At 50.0% G+C, this 16877-nt stretch overlaps 1 protein-coding gene across 1 annotated transcript in view; it reads left to right on the top strand.

Moving 5' to 3' along the window:
- The window catches only part of SLC4A3 (solute carrier family 4 member 3), a 706827-nt gene that overhangs the window by 258492 nt on the left and 431458 nt on the right, over positions 1-16877 (top strand). The gene's annotated exons all lie outside the window — the stretch shown is intronic.

Raw genomic sequence — 16877 nt, forward strand, 5'->3', positions numbered from 1 at the left:
ACATATTGCCCCTACGGAGTTAATAATAGAAAGTTAACACACAGTGGGTTTATGTTTTCTCCAGTCTTATTGCAATTGTATTCAGCAAATTTCACACTTTTTATTACAATTTTAATACCTCACTGTGTGATTGAACGACAGATCTCAACCAATATCCAAACATACAGTTTCATTAAAAGGTTCCATTGATGGCAGGGCATCAGTGGCGGAATATGGGAAACACAAATATCACGTGGGGAAAATATCATGTCAAAACTATGGAGGACACGAATATCGAGAAGTGGGTGGAAATAAGCAAGGACTGATTTACGATTTGTAACTCCACATATATGTACTGTGAAGATACATACATCGTCACCGTACATATAGGTGGAGTGATATATAGTAGTAAGACTTTACTTACCCATATAAAGTGACCTTCACAATATTCTTGTCCTCAATACTTTTGACAAAATAATATGTCCCGCGATATTTGTGTTTCCAGTATTTTTGTCCAACCACCATGACATGTGATATCCATCAGTGCAGTAATCAGGAGACTTCATCCTCAATGAAGTAATCATGAAACGTCAGCCGGCATGTGTTTTTCGATTTCTGTCCCTTTTTCAAGACTGCTAAAAATGTTGAGATCGTTGGATCACAATTCATGAAATGGATTTCTTGTATCACTGGTATTAGAGGCTCCAAGACCTAATATGAAAATCCTATTGAAGATTTTATCATGGAGACACAGTAACACTGATTTCTGAAGCAGCTCAGTCTGAGAGCCTTGAGTGATGGAATACTGCAGAAGGGAACCTGGTGACACCTGGGGTGGAAAGCGAGGCGTCATCGTGTTAACCTCTCATCTCTTTCCTGGACTTTCAGTTCCAGTTCATCGCTTCTCGTACTGCGCTCACCTCCTGAGCTCGTCTGCTCTGCCTTTGCCTGCATCCCTCCTACTGGCTCATGGTTGGATCTGTACTGTTGGGGTGCTCCTTCCATGCACCCCCACATCTCCTGCTGGTATTGATCAAAGCAACCAAAACATTCTGCTCCTTTTCCTCTACTGAGCCTGGAATATCATTCAACATCTGGGCAAATAAATAATGAGACCGGGCTCAATGGGGTCAGAAGCCCTAACTCTGCCCCCGACGCCTACTTTGGTTTTTCAGCTGCTCGTAGCAGTCCATCAATCCCCACTCTTGAGATTCTTGCTTTAGTTTCAGGGCTTCTTCATTTTAGAAAGGCATTGTTCAGGACAAGGCTTGTTTCGGGGTTCTTTCAGACTTTTTATAAAGTTATTCAAGCGCTCAATATCAAAGTTACCTTCTTCAATTCTTCACGAGAATACGTCTTGCCATCACCACTGGCGCCCAGCTCTGTGTGTGCAGATCCATGCTGGTCCCGGGCTGGTGGTACGTAACACGGACAGGAGTCGCTTTAGCTGGGGGTTTAACCCATTTAAATTTATCAACCCCATTTTATTTTATCAGGCCTATTCTAATGACTATATTCTCATTTACAGCCAGGAAGACCTACAGGGGTGCCAAATGCCAGGTCCAAGCACAGGTTCCCTTGCATGGTCCATGAGAACAATCAGACTCTCCAAACACTACTTGATCAGGGATCTGAACACCAAGCCCTGGGCTGGCTTTACCTTGGTGGCGCCCGGTGTGACGGGGTCTTTGATGGTGCCCCCAATCACCTTCTTCACAGACTCCCTCACTGCCACCTTCCAGTGGTGCCCCTCATCTTGCCCATATTTATTTTATAGCTCTAATCCCAATGTAGATTGTCATAGCGCTTTTCATCACAACCATATTAAACAGAGACAATGAGTTATACAGGTGTGTATATCAATCTGTAGCAAACGTTTCTTAAATCAGTGAGGACTACAAGGTGTAGGAGTCACACGTCATCCATACTGGTGGGCTTTATCAGCTGAGTGCTTGGTCTGGAGAAACCAAGTGTCCGATTAACTACGTTTTTGCGATGCACATTAACCAAAGTTGCTGTGCCGCGTGGCATTGAACGGAGCGTGCACACCAGCACCATGTCTACCCTCCTCGAGTGCTGGCATGCCTTAGGTTAATTTGCACAAACACACACCTCACACCATAGAGTGATGTCAAGCTTCGGTACCCTTTCATCACAATATTTAATGCTTTGACAAAGTTTTACCGTTTTCACTTTATATGTGGGCTGAACAGTGCAGATCACACGCAGTTTTGAAGAGCTTTGGAGATAATGGCCCTCATTCTGACCCTGGCGGTCTTTGACCGCCAGGGCGGAGGACCGCGGGAGCACCGCCGACAGGCCGGCGGTTCTCCAATGGGGATTCCGACCGCGGCGGTAAAGCCGCGGTCGGACCGGCACCACTGGCGGGGTCTCGCCAGTGTACCGCGGCCCCATTGAATCCTCCGCGGCGGCGCAGCTTGCTGCACCGCCGCGGGGATTCCGACCCCCACTACCGCCATCCAGATCCCGGCGGTCGGACCGCCGAGATCCGGATGGCGGTAGGGGGGGTCGCGGGGCCCCTGGGGGCCCCTGCAGTGCCCATGCCACTGGCATGGGCATTGCAGGGGCCCCCGTAAGAGGGCCCCTACATGTATTTCACTGTCTGCTGCGCAGACAGTGAAATACGCGACGGGTGCAACTGCACCCGTCGCACAGCTTCCACTCCGCCGGCTCGATTCCGAGCCGGCTTCATCGTGGAAGCCTCTTTCCCGCTGGGCTGGCTGGCGGTCTGAAGGCGACCGCCCGCCAGCCCAGCGGGAAAGTCAGAATTACCGCCGCGGTCTTTCGACCGCGGAACGGTAACCTGACGGCGGGACTTTGGCGGGCGGCCTCCGCCGCCCGCCAAGGTCAGAATGAGGGCCAATGTTTTTTCAACTTTATGCCCGCTTAAGGGAGGTGCACTTTTTTGATGCCAACCCCTTTCTACAGAAGTTAGGAGATAGGGATTGGCATCAAAATCCATGGGTTAGCGCATTGGATGTTGATGCAACACCCATGGTACGCCTCCTGGACGTAAAGTAGCGCAGCATACTACTGTGTGTTACTTTAGGGCTTCTGTCCACAGCAATTCAGGGTTTGTGGGGAAAGGTGAGCCCCAAAAGGACACTTTACACCAGGTTTAAAGATAACCTTTGTCATGCAAACCAGGTGCAAACTGTGAGTAAGTCTGGCCTATAAAGGTAAGACAGTGATTGGGGTGTCAAAGTAAGAAAATGGTACTGCTTCCCAAGAAGTCCTTTTTAGCAACCTTAGAATAACGAAAGGTTGAACGGAAACACCAAGGTTCCAAAGTTTAAACCTGTGGCTATTAATTTGCATGCAAAAGCAACAACCCACTGAGCTATCAACATAAAATACTAATCTGTGAGCTGCACGTCACATGTTGTGCTTTGCGGCAGGAGCTTTAACCCTTTATGCTACTATAGTACGAGACAAAATCAGATCTCCCTCAAGTGCCACCAAAGGTATCATGCTGTTGTAATTCTCCCCTGAAAATCCCTGGCACAAACATCTCTCCGGTCTTCTGTCATCTGAGTGCCCATTGACCTTGCGACTGATGGAGGGCACGCCCCCCCTATAGTGGCACTGAGTAGCCCATTCTCCATGGAGGATCCCAGGGGTAGAAGCATCAGCAACCAGCCATTGTCATGCACCACGTTTGAGCTTGGTGACCTTCCGGGAGCAAAGAGTTCAGGCTTCCATCGTGTGCTCTCTGCTCCAGCTTCTTTCTAGGGGGCATTAATCTACCACCCCCTGGTCCAGCTGCGGTTTGAATAGGATCCCTACAAGAGGCTCTGGCCCCTCATCTTCTGCAATGGGCCAACTTCACTGTCTTAGGGGACTTTGACCCGCATGTTGAGGACCCATGGACCAGTTGGCATTTTCTCTTACTGAGCGTATGTTCTCTGAATCTGCCCCAGTTGGTTTTCATACCCACTCATGTGGTCGGACACACTAGCAACCTGATTTGTTTCACCTGCCTGTTGTTGATTTGTCATCCCAAGCCCACCCTGTGGCCGGCCACACCTGATTGTTTTCAGCTGGATAGCATATAAACCCATTCAGCAGAGTAGGGCGGCCAACGGTGCCGTCTTCAGGGCGTGGAAGAAGATGAAAACCTCAGGCTGGGTAGATTTCCTGCCAATACTCGTGCTGTTCTGAACAATGATGTCAACCAAAATGTGGGGAATGTGAACACCTGGTAACTGGGTCAGCGGGTGCGTAAACTCCACTACCAGAGCTGAAGAAGGGGAAGGGCAGACTCCCTGCCTCTTGGTTCTCTGCACATCTGGCCGAGGAACGCAAATCAAGTAGAAAGCTTGAAAGCATTTGGTGTAAGGACTATTCCTCCGATAGTAAAGCTATTTTCAAATCCCCTTTCAGACCCTATCACGTCTCTCTCAAACACGCCCTGATCCTGGTTTTTACGGATAAAATCAATGCCGCTGAGCTAACTCGCGTCCATCTTCCAGATTGTGTAGTCTTTCGTCTCTCCGCAGTCCTGCCATTGGGGCAGTCGTTCCATCCTAAGAGCTGTGTTTTAAAGGCTCAGATCACCAGAGTGAAGTGGTAATGGGTTTGTTCAAAGAGCAGAACAACAAACCCCTCACGTCCCCTGCACAACCTCCTCCCACAAATCCACAATCTGGAAACCTGTGAAGAAACATCAGCTGCTGAGCTACTATTACAAGGTTGTCTAGAGACAACACTATGTAAAGGGATGGCAAAATTTTTTGAAACCAGAATCACTGACATCCAGACCTCATTGCCTGCCCCGCGGGAGGATTTCTCTTCTGTCTGCTATTTAGACCCAGACAGCCTCAGTACCCGCCTTACTGAGCTTAGGCCCATTCACGTGGAACATTCCAGGGAAGCTATCCTAAAGTGCAGATCAGGCTCTCCTGTGGTGCATGCCCCCTACCCTGCCAGCTGCGGCAGTGGACATCATCCACCTGTGATCAATCCCATCTTAACCTCTGCGCAGATCGGGCTCTCCTGTGGTGCATGCCCCCTACCCTGCCAGCTGCGGCAGTGGACATCATCCACCTGTGATCAATCCCATCTTAACCTCTGCGCAGATCGGGCTCTCCTGTGGTGCATGCCCCCTACCCTGCCAGCTGCGGCAGTGGACATCATCCACCTGTGATCAATCCCATCTTAACCTCTGCGCAGATCGGGCTCTCCTGTGGTGCATGCCCCCTACCCTGCCAGCTGCGGCAGTGGACATCATCCACCTGTGATCAATCCCATCTTAACCTCTGCGCAGATCGGGCTCTCCTGTGGTGCATGCCCCCTACCCTGCCAGCTGCGGCAGTGGACATCATCCACCTGTGATCAATCCCATCTTAACCTCTGCGCAGATCGGGCTCTCCTGTGGTGCATGCCCCCTACCCTGCCAGCTGCGGCAGTGGACATCATCACCTGTGATCAATCCCATCTTAACCTCTGCGCAGATCGGGCTCTCCTGTGGTGCATGCCCCATACCCTGCCAGCTGCGGCAGTGGACATCATCCACCTGTGATGAATCCCATCTTAACCTCTGCGCAGATCGGGCTCTCCTGTGGTGCATGCCCCCTACCCTGCCAGCTGCGGCAGTGGACATCATGTACCTGTGATCAATCCCATCTTAACCTCTGCGCAGATCGGGCTCTCCTGTGGTGCATGCCCCCTACCCTGCCAGCTGCGGCAGTGGACATCATCCACCTGTGATCAATCCCATCTTAACCTCTGCGCAGATCGGGCTCTCCTGTGGTGCATGCCCCCTACCCTGCCAGCTGCGGCAGTGGACATCATGTACCTGTGATCAATCCCATCTTAACCTCTGCGCAGATCGGGCTCTTCTGTGGTGCATGCCCCCTACCCTGCCAGCTGCGGCAGTGGACATCATCCACCTGTGATCAATCCCATCTTAACCTCTGCGCAGATCGGGCTCTCCTGTGGTGCATGCCCCCTACCCTGCCAGCTGCGGCAGTGGACATCATCCACCTGTGATCAATCCCATCTTAACCTCTGCGCAGATCGGGCTCTCCTGTGGTGCATGCCCCCTACCCTGCCAGCTGCGGCAGTGGACATCATCCACCTGTGATCAATCCCATCTTAACCTCTGCGCAGATCGGGCTCTCCTGTGGTGCATGCCCCCTACCCTGCCAGCTGCGGCAGTGGACATCATCCACCTGTGATCAATCCCATCTTAACCTCTGCGCAGATCGGGCTCTCCTGTGGTGCATGCCCCCTACCCTGCCAGCTGCGGCAGTGGACATCATCCACCTGTGATCAATCCCATCTTAACCTCTGCGCAGATCGGGCTCTCCTGTGGTGCATGCCCCCTACCCTGCCAGCTGCGGCAGTGGACATCATCCACCTGTGATCAATCCCATCTTAACCTCTGCGCAGATCGGGCTCTCCTGTGGTGCATGCCCCCTACCCTGCCAGCTGCGGCAGTGGACATCATGTACCTGTGATCAATCCCATCTTAACCTCTGCGCAGATCGGGCTCTCCTGTGGTGCATGCCCCCTACCCTGCCAGCTGCGGCAGTGGACATCATCCACCTGTGATCAATCCCATCTTAACCTCTGCGCAGATCGGGCTCTCCTGTGGTGCATGCCCCCTACCCTGCCAGCTGCGGCAGTGGAGATCATCCACCTGTGATCAATCCCATCTTAACCTCTGCGCAGATCGGGCTCTCCTGTGGTGCATGCCCCCTACCCTGCCAGCTGCGGCAGTGGAGATCATCCACCTGTGATCAATCCCATCTTAACCTCTGCGCAGATCGGGCTCTCCTGTGGTGCATGCCCCCTACCCTGCCAGCTGCGGCAGTGGACATCATGTACCTGTGATCAATCCCATCTTAACCTCTGCGCAGATCGGGCTCTCCTGTGGTGCATGCCCCCTACCCTGCCAGCTGCGGCAGTGGACATCATCCACCTGTGATCAATCCCATCTTAACCTCTGCGCAGATCGGGCTCTCCTGTGGTGCATGCCCCCTACCCTGCCAGCTGCGGCAGTGGAGATCATCCACCTGTGATCAATCCCATCTTAACCTCTGCGCAGATCGGGCTCTCCTGTGGTGCATGCCCCCTACCCTGCCAGCTGCGGCAGTGGACATCATCCACCTGTGATGAATCCCATCTTAACCTCTGCGCAGATCGGGCTCTCCTGTGGTGCATGCCCCCTACCCTGCCAGCTGCGGCAGTGGATATCATCCACCTGTGATGAATCCCATCTTAACCTCTGCGCAGATCGGGCTCTCCTGTGGTGCATGCCCCCTACCCTGCCAGCTGCGGCAGTGGACATCATGTACCTGTGATCAATCCCATCTTAACCTCTGCGCAGATCGGGCTCTCCTGTGGTGCATGCCCCCTACCCTGCCAGCTGCGGCAGTGGACATCATGTACCTGTGATGAATCCCATCTTAACCTCTGCGCAGATCGGGCTCTCCTGTGGTGCATGCCCCCTACCCTGCCAGCTGCGGCAGTGGACATCATCCACCTGTGATCAATCCCATCTTAACCTCTGCGCAGATCGGGCTCTCCTGTGGTGCATGCCCCCTACCCTGCCAGCTGCGGCAGTGGACATCATGTACCTGTGATCAATCCCATCTTAACCTCAGCCTTTCTTCGGGGGCCATGCTTGCTGCTGGAAACTGGCCAATGTGGTCCCCTGCTCAAGAAGCCTGCACTGAACCCCAGCATCCTTTGCAATTACAGGCCCGTTTCTCTTATTCGGCCATTTCAAAAATGCTGGAAAAATGAGTCAATGGTCATTTAAAGCAAAGCAAGTTGTTACATTCCGGTCAATCTGACTTTCGCCCCCGTCATAGGACGGAATCAGAGGTACTGGAGGCTTCTGGCCATATTAGATGCTCATGGGATTCAGGGGCAAATGCGGCATCGTTCTCGATCTGTCTGCCGCGTTCAACCCCATCCCCCCAACTACCTGCCGTGAGTGTGGGGGGTACTGTGGGGGCTGGTGTTACTACTTCTTAGCCGATAGAGGCCGATCAGCCTGGCTTGCCCGTTCTCCTCGGAAGTCAAGGCAGGCGCCGGGGTGTACCGCAGGGCTCCTCGCCTAGCCCTACCCTCTTCAATGTTTCATGTCCCCCTCGGCTTCTGTAGACGAGTCGTTGGGATGTAAAATCATTTCATGCGCGGATGACCCTCAGCTGCTCCTTGCCTTTGATGGTTCCCAGGTGTCCGTTGCAGTATCTGTCAGGCGGCCCGCGCGCCTTCTTTGATTGGATGCAAAGCAGCCAACTGAAATGCAACACAGAGAAGACAGAAAGGATCCCATGTGGTTCACATGAGTCCAACTGGTCGGAAGATCTATGGCTCTGCGTTGCCAGGCCCGCCCCTCGTTCTCTGTTGGTTAAAACCCTAGGGGCAGGGTGTAGCCTGGTCAGTAACACTGGGGGGGTGTGACCTTCAGATTTCCCAACAACCATGCTGGCATTTAATGTTAAAATACATCATGAGACACGGGGCACAAGGGGTGCTTCGCAAGCAATGGAGAGAGAGCAGTGCGGATTGTTAGGGGTACTTAAAGCACAATCATTTTCCAACTAACTAAGTTTTAAGGCAGAGTTGAGAGAGAGAGAGACACACAGATAGAGAGAGACAGAGAGATTGTGTGATTTTCTCAGTGTGTGGGAATGTAAAAATCTAGGGTGAGATCCGACAGATACTTCACCATACACAACTGAATGCACTTGTACCCAACTGAGCAACGCCCCTGCCTAGCGGTGAAGTTGGGCACCACTCTTTGTACAAGCCTGCAGGTGTCTGCGGTGGTGGGTCAATGCTTCGAGATGCTCTCCATCTCAAGAAATTCCTCCCCTCCTGCGTCTGGAGATGAGGAGAGCGGTGCGTTGATGAGCTCACTCTTGGATTACTTGAACACCCTGCACTTTGGAGCGGCAGAACCTCTGGTGAATCGCCTGCAGGTGGCCCAAAATGCAGCAGCCAGGCTTCTTCGGCGCCTTCCTAGGTGCTCTCTGGCATCCCCGACCCAGAAATCTCTGCATTGGTTGCACGTTAAGAAACAGACTCTGTTCAAAGCCTTCGCTTTGGTTCACAGGGCAGTGTATCCATTTACTGAAGAGATTCGGCCAGTGTCCGCCTTCCAGAGTGTTGCGATTGGCTTCTGCCTCACGTTGGTCAATTCTGCACTTTAAGCCTTTCAAAGGGTGGGACAGCTATTTCATTTCTTGCTGCAAAGGCTTGGAATGAGATCCCTCGTGAATGGTGCATGTTCTCCTCTGAGACCACATTTCGTAAAAGACTTAGGGCTAGATGTATCAAACTTTTTTGTATTCGCAAACGGTGTGAATTGCAAAATTCGGCCACTTGCAAATGCAAAAATGCCTTTCACAATGTATGAAAGGCACTCGCTGTACAATTTTAAGGAATCGCAAATTGGGATTCTCTATATAGGAAATCACAAATAGGGAATTCCTATTTGCGATTTCCAAAGAACATGTATTAAGCATTTTCTAAATGTGAATTGGGCATTTAGGAAATGCAAATACCACAAACTCAAGTTTGGTGGTAAGCATGTGCAATTTTTCAAAATGCATTATAAATGCATTTTTTTAAATGACATGTAGCGCACCCATGCCCCTAGGGCATGTGTGTGCTTGACATGTCTGCAAATATGTTTTTGGGGTGCATCAGAGAGGGCCTTAGGCCCCCAGCACCATGGGGTTTGCATTACCTAAATTGCGAATTCCTAATTGGAATTCGCAAATTGGAAAATGCAAAACCATTCATCCCTATAGGGATGAATGGAGTCGCATTCTCTAATTGCGATTCGGTAATGGCGATTGTCAATTTTAAGAAATCGCTGTTAGCGAATCGCAAATTTCATACATCCCATTTTGCATTTCTTAAATAGCGATTCGCTATTTAAGAAATGCAAAACGGATCTTTGATACATCTGGCTCTTAAAACCTGGCGTAAAACGTTCTCCTGCTGAGCAGTAGGATCTCTGTGGGGGCCGCGGACCAGTCCGAGACGGGCACTTCCTGCGGACAATGTTAGCGTGCACGTGGCCGCTGCAGTTACAGCGACGCAGTAAATATGGCACCAGTCCCTTGTCCATTGCAGCCTCTGAGTACAGCCCGAAGTGACCGGCCCTGCAGGTAGAGGGCAGATGGTGATGGAGGGAACGGAGGGCACTGGTACCCTGCGCACCTCAGGCCTCTCCTAGGGCTCAGCATCACCTTAACGCCCTCTGTAGCACCGGCTTCTCCCATTGCACGGTTTGTTGTCATCAACCACCGGTGTCGTGAGAGTGAGGTTTGCATCACAGGACAAGCGTCTGCAGTACTGGGGAGGGGTTTAGGTGAGAAACAAGGATTGTTAATAATGGCTCGGATTCAAATCTGGACAGGAGGTTATCTGGATAAGGACAGTGTATCCCCCACAACAGGACAGTTTTCTTTCATGTGACATAGTCTAGATTCTCATGGGAGCTGGGGGAGGCAGGACGTTCCTTAACATAGATTTCTGCTCCCAAATCATATGGTCCTACGGGCAGAGTGGCAGACGTTTGGTGCAGCACTGGGACAGACAACCTAATGGGGCCCTCTGAATTAGCTAACATGTCCTTTAATTCAACCATTCCTCCATCAGAAAGTAATGTAGAGACCTCAAAGGTGGCGCGATGAGGTGTGTGCATTGATCTAGTGACCTCAAAGGTAGCATAATGAGGTGTGCACATTGATGTAATGATATCAAAGGTGGCGTGATGAGGTGTATGCACTGATGTAGTGATGTCAAAGGTGGTCTGATAAGGTGTGTGCATTGATGTAGTGACCTCTTAGGTGGTGCAATGAGGTGTGTGAATTGATGTAGTGACCTGAAAGGTGGTCTGATAAGGTGTGTGCATTGATGTAGTGACCTGAAAGGTGGTGTGATGAGAGGGGTACATTGATGTAGTGACCACAAACGTTACATGATGAGGTGTGTGCATTGATGTAGTGACCTCAAAGGTGTGGTGATGAGATGTGTACATTATTGTAGTGACAGGAAGGATGACATGATGAAGGGGGCGCATTGATGTAGTGACCTCAAAAGTGGTGCAATGAGGGGGGTGTATTAATGTAATGACCTTAAGATGGGGTGATAAGGTGTGTGCATTGAGGTGGCGTGATAAGGTGTGTGCATTGATGTAGTGACTGCAAAAGTGACGTGATGAGGTGTGTGCATTGATGGAGTGATCTCAGCGGTGGCGTGGTGAGGTGTGTGCATTGATGGAGTGATCTCAGCTGTGGCGTGATGAGGTGTGTGCATTGATGTAGTGACCTCAACGGTGGCGTGATGAGGTGTGTGCATTGATGTGGTGACCTCAAAGGTGGCGTGATGAGATGTGTGCATTGATGTAGTGACCTCAAAGGTGGCGTGATGAGGTGTGTGCTTTGATGTAGTGACCTCAAAGGTGGCGTGATGAGGTGTGTGCTTTGATGTAGTGACCTCAAAGGTGGCGTGATGAGGTGTGTGCATTGATGTGGTGACCTCAAAGGTGGCGTGATGAGGTGTGTGCATTGATGTAGTGACCTCAACGGTGGCGTGATGAGGTGTGTGCATTGATGGAGTGACCTCAAAGGTGGCGTGATGAGATGTGTGCATTGATGTAGTGACCTCAAAGGTGGCGTGATGAGGTGTGTGCTTTGATGTAGTGTAGTAAAGTGCTGTCTCATTTAACCCTTCCTGGATCAACGGCCGAGGTCGTGGCATTAAAGGCAGCATGATGTGGTGTGGGCATTCTGAGACACATCTGATGTACACTAAAGGGCATATTTATGAGAGGTGTCTCCGCTGTTGATGCAACGGCAGTGTAAACCTTGAACGCATGTCTATGAGGCCACGCAGAGCCACTTTGCGCGGCTTCGAATGACCTTATAGATGTGGATTAAGGCAAGGCAGCTCAAATCACTGCGTTGCCTTACACTGCACCAGGGGGTGTTCCATGGGCATTGCGGTTGGTTTTCCCATGCAGCTCAAATCACTGCGTTGCCTTACACTGCACCAGGGGGTGTTCCATGGGCATTGCGGTGGGTTTTCCCATGCAGCTCAAATCACTGCTTTGCCTTACACTTCATCAGGGGCCATTCCATGGGCGCTGCGGTGGGTTTTCCCTTGCAGCTCAAATCACTGCGTTGCCTTACACTTCATCAGGGGGCGTTCCATGGGTGCTGCGGTGGGTTTTCTCATGCAGCTCAAATCACTGCGTTGCCTTACACTTCATCAGGGGGCGTTCCATGGGCGCTGCGGTGGGTTTTCCCATGCAGCTCAAATCACTGCGTTGCCTTACACTTCATCAGGGGGCCATTCCATGGGCGCTGCGGTGGGTTTTCCCATGCAGCTCAAATCACTGCGTTGCCTTACACTTCATCAAGGGCCATTCCATGGGCGCTGCGGTGGGTTTTCCCATGCAGCTCAAATCACTGCGTTGCCTTACACTTCATCAGGGGCCGTTCCATGGGCGCTGCGGTGGGTTTTCCCATGCAGCTCAAATCACTGCGTTGCCTTACACTTCATCAGGGGGCCATTCCATGGGCGCTGCGGTGGGTTTTCCCATGCAGCTCAAATCACTGCGTTGCCTTACACTTCATCAGGGGCCATTCCATGGGCGCTGCAGTGGGTTTTCCCATGCAGCTCAAATCACTGCGTTGCCTTACACTTCATCAGGGGCCGTTCCATGGGCGCTGCGGTGGGTTTTCTCATGCAGCTCAAATCACTGCGTTGCCTTACACTTCATCAGGGGCCGTTCCATGGGCGCTGCGGTGGGTTTTCCCATGCAGCTCAAATCACTGCGTTGCCTTACACTGCATCAGGGGGTGTTCCATGGGCATTGCGGTGGGTTTTCCCATGCAGCTCAAATCACTGCGTTGCCTTACACTGCACCAGGGGGTGTTCCATGGGCATTGCAGTGGGTTTTCCCATGCAGCTCAAATCACTGCGTGGCCTTACACTTCATCAGGGGCCATTCCATGGGCGTTGCAGTGGGTTTTCCCATGCAGCTCAAATCACTGCGTTGCCTTACACTTCATCAGGGGCCATTCCATGGGCGCTGCGGTGGGTTTTCCCATGCAGCTCAAATCACTGCGTTGCCTTACACTTCATCAGGGGGTGCTCCATGGGTGCTGCGGTGGGTTTTCCCATGCAGCTCAAATCACTGAGTTGCCTTACACTTCATCAGGGGGCGTTCCATGGGTGCTGCAGTGGGTTTTCTCATGCAGCTCAAATCACTGCGTTGCCTTACACTTCATCAGGGGCCATTCCATGGGCGCTGCAGTGGGTTTTCCCATGCAGCTCAAATCACTGCGTTGCCTTACACTTCATCAGGGGCCATTCCATGGGCGCTGCGGTGGGTTTTCCCTTGCAGGTCAAATCACTGCGTTGCCTTAAACTGCATCAGGGGGTGCTCCATGGGCGCTGCGGTGGGTTTTCCCATGCAGCTCAAATCACTGCGTTGCCTTACACTTCATCAGGGGGCGTTCCTTGGGCGCTGCAGTGGATTTTCCCATGCAAAACCCATAGATTTTGACGCTTCCCCAGATTTACGAGAGCCTGTAAACCTGGGGAGGCGCCACAACCTTACGCCTCCCAGGGGAAGCGCAACGAGGAGAAACATTTTTATTTCTCAAATTTTTTCCTCTACGTGTGCTGCATTCTGCAGTGCACATAGAAAGAGCATGAAGCCTCCCATGATTGTTTTGGTGCAGGAAGGTGTCCCTTCCTGCACAGAAACAATCCAGCATGAGAGGCAGCACCCTTGCTCCATCGTGCAAGGGTGCTTGCGTTGATGCTACGCAGCCAAAGGGGCAGCAAGGTGAGAGGCTGCTCTGCACTACGCCAAATCCCCGTAAATCAGAGCCTACGTTAACAAGAAGGAATCTAGTTTGACCTTGAATAACCTGCTTCAGAAGAATTTCATGGTTGTCATTGTCCAGTCAAGGAGGATAAATGTTCATGTTTTGCCTTTACCTGGGGAGATAAAGACTTTGCTAGTGACATTCGCTGGTCTTGGTTTCTTTTCTCAGCATTAGATCAAGTTTGGAAATTGCTGTAGTGTGTTTGCTTCCAGTAATGCAGAGTTGTTTTATCAGCTCGGTCTTGCATTGCTTGGCTTTGGCTGCTAGCCTTAAGATTGCTCTGAAATGGTCAGGTATTAGTATCGGGTCTTTTCATCAGTGTGACAGCCAAGGTATGTTTGCGTTGCTTCTTTTTTCAGGCGCCAATGATGTTTGTGATGATGGATGGAGGGCATTTGAAGCAGACTGACTTTTGTGGCACAGATTCAACTTGGTTGGACTTTGGGTTTGAAAGATTTGATGGTCCTGGCAACAGAGACATCGTGGACTAGCTACATGTTACTGCAAGACACGGGGCACTGTTCTTGACTCTATCAGGATGTACCAACCATTGTTGGATGTGAACATCTTGGACAATAATGCACGACTCTCGGCCTAATGTAGAAGTTGGTGGAAGGGTCCCTGTCACAAACATGACCGATGCCCCGCCCACTGTACTACTAATGCCGCAGGTTGCAGTGTTCTTAAAATGAGTCAGACAGGATATCTGTCACATGTGTGATGGAGCAACCCATCCACCAAAATCTAAATTAAACCCTTACTTTTTTTGGATAAAAGTTGATGTGGTCATTGCACAGCCATTTGCAAGGGGTCATTTTTGATGGTCATTGTGAGGTGTCTCGAGGTTCGTGGTTGGCTGTGAAGTGCCCCCTTATTATATATGGTCTTAAATTTAGGGTTTAATAGGTTAATGGATGTCGTGTTTATCGCCTGGGTAATGGATCCAACATTCTGCAAGGTCAGCAGGCACGTGTGTGCCTAGTAATTTGTAAATCTGTAAATCTAAACGTAATAATGGGTTTGCAATTACAAGCAATGTAGGCAGATGTTTAATTAGCACTTGTATCTTGATGAGCTCGCAGATAATTAAGAAGATGAATCTGAATTGAAAATGGCATTTTAATCATGGATGGTGCTGAACAGAATTAAATTTTTGCACAACTGATCAAATGCCAGCTGCACTTAACCGAGTCTGCTCTCCCTCGTCCTATGGCTCCCCTTACCTGCCCGACACCTGGCGACAGGTGAGATGGTCCTGGACGGTAACTACCCCCATCATCTTACAGTCTCCTTCTCTTCCTTTGTGATCATGGGCCAGATGCACTAAACACTGATCACAATTTGTGTATTTTGTGGCAAGTGTGATATTTTGTGAACTGACCTTTGCACTAATAGGTCAGTTTACAAAATATAAAATTGTAGTGGGCCGCAGTTCGACTTACCTCATTGCTATGAATCAGGTACGTGGTAAATTGCAACCCAGTAAGATCTGCAGCCATCACAAGGATGGTGCCTGCTGGGGTCAGCAGACCGCCACGTCTGTGATTGATTTCAAATAAAGCTATCACTTTTTTAGTGCAGCCGGTTTTCCTTAAAAGAAAATGGGATGGATTTAAAATTAAAAATTAAAAGTTTTTTTTTATTTTCTCTTTCAGAGGAGGCAGTGATCCCTTGGACCTCCACCTCCTATTTAAACAACCGTTTTTGCATTCACAGATGGGGATTTCACGAATGGTTTATCCCCTCCTTTGAGGTGTGTGTAAAATATGGATGTTTTGTGACTGGATTACGCTCTCAAGATTGTCACCTAGTTCTGCTCCGGTATCTGGAAAGGATGCCTAAAACATGCCCCCTTCCAAATACTGAATTCTTATTCATTTCTCAACACATTTAGATGCTCAGAAACACTTTTCCAGATTGCTAAATGTTTTCAGTGCTTCTGAAAAAGGTTTAGCTTTTGCAAACTCTCCAACTCACCATTCCAGAGGGTCAGAGCACACTAAAACATTTAGTACATATGGCTGCAAGAGTCAGAGGCCAGGATTTCTGTCTTCTGAGGAAAAGTCATTAATTTGCCAACTGAATTGCACATTTCAGAAGACTTTCGGAAAATCAGCTGTCAGTGCCAAGTGTCACCCTACAACAAAAGAGGGATTCTGTGTCTTTCAGAGGCTGGTTCCTAATCCGCTGCTGACAGTCTGGGGTTGTAAACATCACTTGGGTGAGTGCTACATATGGGTGCAGCTAGCTTCATGGTGTGCTCTCCTGTTTGTGTGGAAAGGTGACAACAGTTTGTGCACCATTGAGCTGGTGGCAGCATGGTGTCCTGATTCCCCCAAAGTCCATTTTGATTCATCTTCTTGGCAGCAGCAGTGTCATCCTGAAGTCATTTATACAAGAGTGACACTGACCACAGGTATGTTTTCTTCTTCTGTAAAAGGAAAGTATCTCTGGATCTCCACCCAGAGCCACTGGCGACAATCTAAATAATAAAACAGATTAATGATTACTTCTTCCCAACTGATGGGATTGTAGCTTTGGACATCAGTGCAGGGTATCATTACTTTTCAGACCAGACCTGTTGTAAACATTTCAGCTGCTGCCCACTCCTCACAGTGCAAACATAAATGATTGATTTTAGCTCCTATGGTTCTTCCATCCAGAAGCTTCTTTACATAAAAGGGCCCCCCAGCTCCTATAAAACATTACTGCTCCATCTTCAGTGTCTAAAGAATCCAATGGGATTGGACCTGCTGAGATCTGCTCAATTCTAACTGTTCTTAGTTTGATTGATCCAGTGTCTTCCAGTCAAAAGTGTCACACATTCTACATGTATGGAGCATGGTCAAGTTTCACAAAGACGTTTTGTCACCGATGGCTAGATCTCTCCTATTTTTGATTTGTTAACTCAGATGTTCTATTGCACATTTGAAGAATCAGTCATTGTACAAAGTCAAAACGTTTTTGTTCACATTTTTTTATTGTATTGTTTTCACTGCCCTT

Source organism: Pleurodeles waltl, chromosome 3_2 (assembly GCF_031143425.1).
Source record: "Pleurodeles waltl isolate 20211129_DDA chromosome 3_2, aPleWal1.hap1.20221129, whole genome shotgun sequence".
Lineage (NCBI taxonomy): Eukaryota > Metazoa > Chordata > Amphibia > Caudata > Salamandridae > Pleurodeles > Pleurodeles waltl.